Consider the following 10,022-nt stretch of genomic DNA (forward strand, 5'->3'; position numbering starts at 1 on the left):
TTATCCATCCACATCCATTTATCCATCCATCCATCCATCCATCCATTTACCCATCCATCTATTCATCAACCCAACCATCCATCATTCATTCATCCATCTATTCTTCCATCTATCTATCTATCTATCGTCCCTCCATCCATCCTTGCATCCATCCACCCATCCATTCATGGATCCATCTATCCATCCATCCCTCCATCTATTCATCAACCCATACATCCATTATCGATTCATCCATCCATCCATCCATTCATCCTTCCATCCATTCATCCATCTATTCATCCACCCAACCATCCATTATCTACTCATCCATCTTTCTATCCATCCATCCTTCCATCCATCCATCCATCCTTCCATCAATCTATTCATCCACCCAACCATCATTATCTATTCATCCATCCATCCATCCATCCATCTATTCATCAACCCATACATCCATTATCTATTCATCCATCCATCCATCCTTCCATCAATCTATTCATCCACCCAACCATCAGTATCTATTCATCCATCCATCCATCCATTCATCCATCCATCCATCCATTCATCCATCCATCCATCCATCCCCCATCCCTTGACATATCCTACTGTCCATCCATCCACCAGTAGGTGTCATCCCAGACCCCCCTAAACTAAGACCCCTACTGTGTCTTAGAAGTAACCTAGCATTTGGAGATTATATGATGAGATGAATTCAATTCAAATGTAAATATACATTTTCTTAACGAGTGTCAGATCCTTAGAAGTGTCAGATGGCTTTAGGAAATCTTCATTCAACTGTGATTAACTTCAACCTAACACAGACTCACTCCAGCCAAGCTCATGACTCAAACACAACCCTGTCATTGATAAAAACGTCTCAAGCTGGGAAGATGTTTTCATCAGCAGCAGCTGCTTCATCTGAAACTCCCTGAAACTCCCATGTTTGTCTGAGACGATGACGTCAGATCTGATGAAACCAGCTTTTAACTCACGTTCAACCAGGGAAAGACTCCTCTCGGTCCGTATCACAGTTTTAGAAACTCACACAGAGTGGGTTCACGGCAGGAGGTCCAGTGCTATTTACTAGGGCCTTTACCAGAATAACAAAATAGATCAAAACGCCACAGGAAGTGGCGGGCGCATGCACCTGCTGTTCACAACGAATCAAGTGAAAAAGTTTGGGAAAACTCACTTTTAACATCAACGGAGATGATGTATATTTTTAGATATGAGTTTGAGTACGGAGAGGAGGAGACGCAGCCACAGAACTGTGTCCCAGTGAGGAGGATGAACCAGCAGCTTCCTGTTCAAGCAGGCTCTTTGGAGGGTTCAAAATGGAGCTTTGTATTATGTATGTGTTTTTGTCCTTGGGTGACAGAACGGCGCCTAGAAATAAAATGTATTACTTTTATTATTATTATTATTATTTCTGTGCTAATTTTGTCATGAACACTGTTATGAAATTTAAACATCTTACATCCTGAGTAGGGGAACAGTCATATGAACACATGTGCTTAGCTGTTAGCATGTCAGCTAAGCAGTTCTTGTGAGCATGGAAATACAATATACTATAAATCAATTCTGTTGTTCCTCGTAATGGACCCTTAGCTAAAACCCTGGAAAATCACTGAATCACAGTGAACTTGATCTATAGCGTAGCCTGCTGACCATAAATGAACCTGCACGGTTGAGTTTCAATTACCATTTAACTGGCAAGACTTTTTGACTCGTCACTCGATCTATTAATTGCAGAGAAATATTACAAAATGTCATTTTTTGTCCCTGAAGCGAAAACATTTCATCCAGTATTTCAGCTTTCTCCAGATACAGTACCCAGGACTGCAGATAGGGGGGGGGGGTGTCCCAAACCCAGGGTAGAGGGCCACCCAAATTATGGAACAGGAGAGATCGAAAGAGCCCATCTGAGATTATCTTCTCCCAGGCCAGATTGTCATTGGCTCCGACAGTACCAACAAGCTCGATTAATCACAATTAATCTTGATTAATCTACAGCTAACCTGTGATTGATCGACATTGAAATTGTACTTTAGCAATGGAAAATATTATCAATAATCTTAGCGTACCATGTTTGTCGTCGTCTGTTATTAACCTGTTTATTCTGACATGAAACCATAGAGAAGGTGCTGTGCGGCGGTGCCACAGTCTGATCACGACTCTGGACGTGACTCCAGCGAAACTAAAGCCTGGCGTCGCAGCGACAGCATTTGATCAAAGGCAGGTAAACACTCAGCACAGAGCAGCTTATTCACGCCACATTCAGAGGCGGCGTGACATTTCCTCTGCCACCTCCAGGAACGCTCGCTCGCTCTCCCTCCCTCTCTCCCTCAGTCAGTCAGTCAGTCAGCGCTCCACTACTATCTTCACGCTCACCGTTTCTCTTTATTCTTCCAGTTCCGCCGTTAATCTCAGCACGTAGCCGGTGTTTGGGCAAATTCTGAAGTTGTTGTTCGCCACGTCTGAGTGCGTGGAGTGTGTGTGGCACAGCGTTTCAACTGGCGCTGTTTCTGACTCCACACTCCAGACCTGACATCATCCTGTCCTGGAGAGTTTGGGCTCATTTTCGGATAGGGAAATAATACGTAATGAAATGCAAACAAATCCAGACGACTGGAGACAGGAGTAAACGTCGGAGTAGGAGTTACACTGAGATATTGATTCTGGGTGGAGGGAAATGTTAAGCCCTTGTTCTGATCCAGGTTCTGAAATAGAGTGTGTTTTCTTTTCTCTGAAAAAAAGCCGAGTATCGGAGGACAAAGTCCTATTTCGGGCCTTTGGGATATTGTTCATAGATCAGAGCTAAGTGAAGATGAGAGAGAAACTAAAAAAGGCAGAGGTATCTGTGTCTGTGGTTACTGGCAGTGGCTGCAGTTTGTCCTTTCATCCTGAGGAGGCGCACCACAGACTTTGACCTCTGCACCTACAGGTTGTGAACGTGCTTGTGCTTGAGGATCCAACCTTTACTCATGTCTTCCATTTTAAACGTAATAACGCCAAAACAATAATTTCTTAATTTTTTTTTTTATTTTCCATCTTTTTCAGTGTATTTTTCATCCGTCTACGTTGGCTGTTGGCTGTGTGTTTTTGTTATATTTATGTCCTGGGTTGTTTGTTTTGCTGCTGTTTGTTTTTCCCCCCAGAGCTGATGAGGCAGAGCACTGGTGGGCGTCGCCTTTAATTGAGCAAGTGCAGTACTTAAGCTGCAGCTCCACCAGGATTCAGTGTCGGAGCGTCTGACCTGGCACAGTGGTAACGTGGTGGTCTTCCTGTTACCTTTTCATTGATTCATGTCCCTGAGTTAGTTCCTGTTTTTCCCTCTTTGTTGCCAATTTGCTGCATTACTACTCGCTGCCTTGTTGTTGTGTTTGCACATCTGGGATTTTGGCCACCACTGCCACTTCTTTATCGAGCACCACTCAACACTTGGAAACTCACAGCCACACGATGTAAGCGTACCTACCCCTTCGCCCTGAATTCACAGCCACAGCCCTCACAATTCTCTTGCACAATATTTCCTATAATAAACCTGACCACTCACTACCTGCCTGATTTGTAACGCTGCACCTCTTAAAAGTAAGTTACGCAATTTATATATGTATACTCAATAATTCAAACCTTTGAATCAAACTTGAATTTTGAATTTTGATAATTATGCGAATAAATAAAGTGACAAAGTAATAAATCATACTTTTAATGGCAGTTCATCAGTGTGTCAGTGTGTGTGTGGGTTTGAATTAGAGACGATAAGCACAGTTATCTGGTTCCATGGAAGGAGCCGCACAAATTAAACACTTTGAAAATGCTAGGTCAGGTATGGGCAAACTAAGGCCCGGGGGCCAGATGTGGTCCGTTCTGCTTTTTTAATCCGGCCCACCAAACTTTTCCAAATTATATAATTTATTTATATTATCATTATACCTCTGCCTTTACACTGCAATACCCACATTTCCCCAATAGATGGCGTGTAAAAATTATAAAAGCATTTTAGCATTTTAACCTTTGTGTATGACTTTTAGATTACATTTATCTTAGTTCACACCAACGCTCACTCCATCTACCCCTGACCTGACCTGACCCCCCTGTTCAATTTTAGGACAATTGTGGCCCACGGGTCAAAAAGTTTGTCCAAGCCTGGGCTAGGTCTATGATCAAGTCCTTGAAAATCTGTATTTCTCTTAATGTCCCCTTTAATATATGGAAACAAGCATGTATGTGAGTGGAAAAGCTGTTAAACCGTCATACATTAACATCTGCTCTGTTGTCCACACTCTCAGACACACACACACACACAGAGAGCACACATCTGGATGACAACCATCGACTGTTAAAATGATGCCACCGAAGTCCTGTGATTTTTAGGAGCAGTCGTTCTACTGCTGCCTCCTGTGGTCAGTTTGTGTAAATGGGGTTCAATTTGAACAATGGAAGAAAACAGCTACTAAATGTTCAATTCGAATATTTTCATCCGATTTGATACGTATAGCATGCAGTCATCCATTATCATAGAAAATGACATTTTCATAGCTGTCCACTGTAGTGACCGTCATGCATGAAAGGGTTAAGCATGCTTCTGGACTGTGGGAGGAAGCCAGAGTAGCTGGAGGGAACATGCAAACTCCATACAGAAAGATCATCACAGCCACAGAGTGAAGGTGTGGTGAGCACTATTGTTTTGCTACAAGGAGATCCCAGGTTCAATTCACAGTGGGGACTAAAAAACATTGACCCTAAGTGAGTCTCATAGTATTTTGGTACTGTAAAGTCCATGGTGAAACCTCGTCCTCCCATGATATATGCTAGGATTGGCTCCACCTCCATGTACCCTCAGAAAGGATGAAGTAATCCATGATTAATGAATAAATATTACATTTATCCAAAATGCTAAAAAAAAACAAAACAATTCCTAGTTAATACTACGGTCAGTTTACGATTTTGCTACGATGACTAGCTCAGAGACAGTGGCTCTGGGTCAGTTGGAGAAGTGAGCTGGAGACGGTTTGGACATGTGGGGAGCACGGTTAGTGGAGGTACTGGACCAAGGACGAAAACAAAGAGGAAGAGAGCAGGAAGGGGTTTGTGGATGTAGTGAAAGAGGAGATGGATGTTGTAGATGACTCCTGGGGGAACGGTCGAGAGAGAAAAAGAAAAAGCTTTACTTCCAGATTTTCATGCATTTTATTGTTTCTTTTTCACACTTTCACTTTGACTCAAAAGTAGGAGTTAGAGTTTGAGTTTAGCAATAGTTTAGTTGAGTTTTTCTGCTCATGTTTCAGTCATTTTAACATATTTGATCATCATTTAGTTATATCTGCTGGGATTGTTAGCATTTTTGTTATTTGCAATTCCGCTATACACGACTGGCTAACCTTTAGCTTCTTTGTCTTAGCTGTGATATTTACTTTGCCTTTACCTTTGATCCTACAATAATGCTTTTATTGTGTGACATGTAACAGAAGAATGTGTGAACACGTGGGCACACACGTGTGTGCTATGGAAACCCAGCTGGACACGTTCTATACTTCTACAAAGGCTTTGCAAAGTTCACATTTTTACCAGGGGCATTAAAAGCCCCGTCATGAGAATTTAAGGGTAAATGGAGAGTTCTCAAGGGCATTTTGCCCAACGCCGTACTAATTCCAGGCCGTGGTGTGTGTGGCTGTGTGTGTGTGTGTGTAAACAGCTGAATTGGAGAATCACAAAGTGCAGCACTGCACTCCTTCCTGCTGCTCCATCTCAGCTTTCACTGACGGAGTAAAGGAGACGGAGCCCTCCATCTCCACCAAACATAATCCTCTGTTTTCCATCGCGGCGTCTCCTCCAACTCTGAATTTCTAAACTAATTAAGTGTGGTGATAAGCCTGTGTTTTAACCTCGTATTACCCGCCTCTTCCCTGTATCACTCCGTGCACACACAGGCAAGAATTTTACGCTTGACGACATTAAGGCCCCCGGCGTTAGCGGCTCAAAGCGACTTTTGAAAAAGTTAGTGGAGTGGTGTCTGCTGTGGACGCAACTGTGGCAAGAGTTGTCAATGCTGGAAAAAAAAAACACACCCTGTCCACCAGGGGGCGGTCAGGGATTAGCACAGACTGGAGGCAACATGGCTGTCAAGTTCATTGTTAAATACCAATAATGGGTCTTTGTTATAAACCTAAAGTCAGAATCAAGACAGAAAGATACAGAGATACGAGTGGAGTGTGTTACCTCACAGCAGTGGATCTTCATTATTTTCTGTCACACCCCCAAAGTGTTTTCGCACCCCCCTAACCCACACCCCCATGAATTGAAATACTATTGAGAACCTGATAATGTGTATATTTTTATCTGTACTGTATGACCACTGTGAGTTGCTGCCACCTAGTGACTGGAGGCTTGTTATCATTCAAACATTACAGCAGTGGTACACTTATGTCCAGCGTGCCATATGCCACTGGAAGACCCTCACGTCCCCCCCAGGGGGGTCCGCCCCACTATTTGAGTACCGCCTTATAGACACTGTAAATTAGACTAGAGTCATTCCATAAAGACAGAAATGTTGATTTGAATGTTGGAAGTCTGTTGTATGCAGCACTGACTGGCCATGAGAACCTCGTGGTTCAGATCCAAGTTTGACTCCAATCAGAACCACAGCTTTAATTAGCTTCTGTTTCTTTGTCTGTGACACTGTATGTTGAGGCTTTGTCAATCAATTCTCCAACAGGAGACGGGTGTTTTTGTCACTTTGTGAACGGCTCAATTTCCTACAGCAATGTTCATTTAAAAAAAAAAAAAAAAATCAATGATTTCTCATCACAGCAAACAAAAGTTGTGATCCGCCACAGCCATGTCAGGAAGTTCAAATGTGTTGTTTCTTTTTTGTGACATTGATGTTTGAAATCTTTTGTTCGGAATGACTTCAGTATCACGACGTCATCAAAAAGGCAGCAGTACAGACGCAGCCCTCGTGTCCCCGCAAGCTATCAGACGCCTAGTTTATCATGAAGTTTACTCAGGAAGAGCGAGCTGCGTGAAATCTGTCAAAATGTGCTCTGATCATCCTGTAGTTTTGAGGTTGATTTTATTGGGAGACTTTTGCTAAATTTGCTACACTTCTATTAATATGAATTTGTTCTTGTTTTTTGTGGAAGTGAAACCACAGCGTTGTGCATAAGTGACATTTTAAGTCCCTTGAACTTCAAACTTTATATACTTTTTTAAACTTTAGACTTCAGATTTATGTTGGGGGAATAGCTGTGAAACAAAGCAGTGTGCTGCTGTTGCCTCCTCCTCCTCCTCCTCCTCCTCCTCATTCTCCACCTCCTCCTTTTGTCTCCCTCAGCTCCGACACTGAGCTGCTGAATGTGCACATATTATAAAGTTGCACAATGAGAGGTCAGCGCTTAAGTAATCGCTCACACTACATTGGTTAATCCTCTCACCAGATAGATCAGGGCACTTGGTATTGACCGCGGCTATTTAGCATTCATGCTAACACGTCAGGCTTCGAACCAGGTGGCGAGGGGGTCCGTAATTATAGAGGGTCTCGGGGTTCAGCCGCTTAATCACAGCTCGAGCAGTTACATCCATGTTTAGCATGAAGTCAAATAAGAGGCTAATTTACAAGTCTGCCTAATGACCGATGTGTTGAGCCTGCATGCTAATGAGCTAGGCGTTTAGCATGAATGTTAATGAGCAACTCGCTGCCTGATTAGTATTGGTCCACGGAGGAGCCGCAGTATTTACGCACAAACGCACACACTGTGCGGCAGTGTGTGCCTGAGCACAAGTGTCCAGTGTCTCCACCAAATGGATCATTTATCCAGGAAGGTGATGTGAAAATGATGATGTTTGATGAGTTCGACATCAGGATTAATTGAGTTGTCACTCTCCGATGTGAGCTGTGTTTTGAAAACAATTTGATGGAGTCAGCAACCCTCTGAGGAAACAAACGTCCAATAATATTAAAGCCAAACGGTTAGAGTTCATGCAGGAACAAAACGCTCCACGACCCTGTCTCAGTAACCACAAAAGTTAGGAACGGGAGAGAAAACACACTCCTGAATAAAAAGACGTTTTGGTAACTAATAGTTAACTTGTTTTGCCCGAAAAAATGCAGTGGAGATGTTTGTAGTCATTACCGTCCCTGAGATCGAGCAGAGCTACATTTAATTTCCATGAAGTGTCTTCAGAGACGGGGGACCGGCTCCAGCTGCCAAATCAAGTTCCCAAAAAAGTGAACAACTCCAAAATGAGATTTCACTGGCAGGAAATGAAACTGCACGAGGTCAGAGCTGTGTTTCAAACATATTCCATGTTAATGAAGTCGGCAGCATTGATGTTTCCCACAGTCACACACACACACACACTATCTCACTCTCTCTCCCTAACTCATATTTAAATTTCATCATGTTTTCGGTTTCAAACCGAAGAAACAAGTAGTGAGGAAGATGAGACGTACCTTCACATAATGAGCTCTCCAGGGTGTAAACCTCTCGCTGTACAATGTGGCACACATTCAATGTAAAGTAGGGCTTTTTTTAAACACACACGCACACACACACACACTCACACACACAAACATATAGTAATTACAGATTAGGGCTAAAATTATCCTCAGTTTTTCCTCATTAAAGATAAGGGGAAACAAATCTTCCGTCCTTGCGTTTCTGCATACCCCAATTTTCACACACACACACACGCTTCAAAAATGCCCAAACACACACACATTTCATCAGCTCACGTCAACATGGCATCATCAAACACTGTTAGCGTCAACAACCCCTGACATCACTAATGACCACATGGTGAGAACAGAGGGCCACAATGAAGGGGGCGGGGCCAGAGAGGCGGCATCGGCGACAAAAACAGATGTTCTCCTGTGAGTGAGCATCAATGCAAGCCCACCACAGAGGAAGCTTTGAATAATTCAGAGCGCCACCTCCTGGAGACCGTGCTAGGTTTTAAAAAATGAAAGTTGTTTGGAGTTATTGTTGTTTTCTCCCGCTGTTTCACAGGGTCTGACCCAGAAAATGGCCCGATGGATTCATATGGACAGAAACATGAGGGAACTTTGCAAGCTGGACATAGTATTACTGACACCTACTGGCTGATTAAAATATGGACGTAGCTTTTTCTTTGTTAGATTATTTACATGGGATGCTATGACTTGGCTAAGAGTTGGCTTCTTGAACTCAGGCTGGATAATAATAATAATCATCTTCATCATCATCTTCATCATCATCTTCATCATCTTGATCTTCATCATCGCGCCAGTCTTCCTGAATGGACACACTTGATCTCCTCAATCATCCAGCATTAAGATTTTTCTATCTTGATTTTAAGTGGAAAAACCGTACAGTTCTTACACCACGATGCTTCTGCTTCTGCATCACAACAATCGTGCGTCTTCCATTCCACCAAGTACAGCGGCAAAGCAATTTCAACAAAGCCAACAATGGGTGATATTGATCTTTCCACTTTTCCACTGCAGTATCTGGATCTCTCCAATGTTCACCTGACTTTGACTGATTTTTGTCTAAATACGTTGGCATTTTTTTTCTCTCCGTGGTTTAAAAGTGCTGTCAGGTGCAGACTAACACACACACACACGCATACGCACACACACACACACTGACAGTAAATAGAGTAATGATGGCTCTCGTGGAACAAGGTTTAATGAACCGTCAAAAACAAACATGGCCGTGCAGCGGGGGAAGCGGCCCGGTGATGGATCTCAGCGGGACAGACAAAGAAGGAGTTTCTCAGGTTCACTGTACAAATGAGGGCTTGGAAGACATACATCACTGCAGGTGTGTTCTCTACACATGCACATCAAACTATATTTACGCAAGGCTAGTGATGAGGACGGGCTTGGATTACACTCTCTGACCGTGACGTCGGAGAGCTCTGACTGAGATCGATCTATCTATCTATCTATCCATCTATCTATCTGTCTGTCTGTCTGTCTGTCTGTCTGTCTGTCTGTCTGTCTGTCTATCCATCCATCCATCCATCCATCTATCCATCCATCCATCCATCCATCCATC

General features: G+C 43.1%; 1 protein-coding gene across 1 annotated transcript in view; it reads right to left on the reverse strand.

Moving 5' to 3' along the window:
• The window catches only part of gfra2b (GDNF family receptor alpha 2b), a 52,147-nt gene that overhangs the window by 31,470 nt on the left and 10,655 nt on the right, over positions 1 to 10,022 (reverse strand). The gene's annotated exons all lie outside the window — the stretch shown is intronic.

The sequence above is a fragment of the Cynoglossus semilaevis genome, chromosome 14 (genome assembly GCF_000523025.1).
Source record: "Cynoglossus semilaevis isolate Cse_v1.0 chromosome 14, Cse_v1.0, whole genome shotgun sequence".
In the NCBI taxonomy this organism is placed as follows: Eukaryota; Metazoa; Chordata; class Actinopteri; order Pleuronectiformes; family Cynoglossidae; genus Cynoglossus; species Cynoglossus semilaevis.